The sequence below is a fragment of the Chrysochloris asiatica genome, unplaced genomic scaffold, assembly GCF_000296735.1.
Source record: "Chrysochloris asiatica unplaced genomic scaffold, ChrAsi1.0 scaffold00003, whole genome shotgun sequence".
NCBI lineage: Eukaryota > Metazoa > Chordata > Mammalia > Afrosoricida > Chrysochloridae > Chrysochloris > Chrysochloris asiatica.
The window spans coordinates 13,105,884-13,106,448 of NW_006408521.1; positions in this window are offsets into that span (position 1 = coordinate 13,105,884).

A 565-nucleotide genomic window follows, 5' to 3' on the forward strand; every position below is an offset into this window, starting at 1 on the left:
TTCATTTGCTAAGGCTTTGGTCAATTCAGCCCTAGCCATTCAAAATAGGTTAAATGGGTACCAACTGCAAGCTTAGAAGAACACACACAGTTCCCTGCACTTCAGACCAGCTGGTCCCTCCACTGTCTCTCTCTGTCCTAGATTCCCATGGACTAGATCAATGTCATAGACTCAGGAATTCACACAATTCCATAGCTTCAGACAAGTCAACCCTTCTTCTCCTCTCTTGACCTGCACTCTCACCCACTTCCAATCATTAACTGAACACAGGCAGTCACCAGCAAGCATACCAGACAGTCTGCTTACTTGTTCCCATTAACTTTCAGTCCTAGAATGGGATTGTCTCTGATGGGCTCAGGCATTTCCTGCCTCAGTGTATCCAACAGCTTGCTTGAAATATTTTTAAAAACTCAAAACAGTCTTTTTTCCCCCCCTTTTGCAGCTCTTTCCGTCACAAGTAAACCACTTATTTCTTTCAGCAGTTTTGAACAGGGCTCAGATTTCTACCCAAACCCTCATACTCTATAGAGGCTTAAAACAAAGTACCTATTTCTTCTGGGCCATT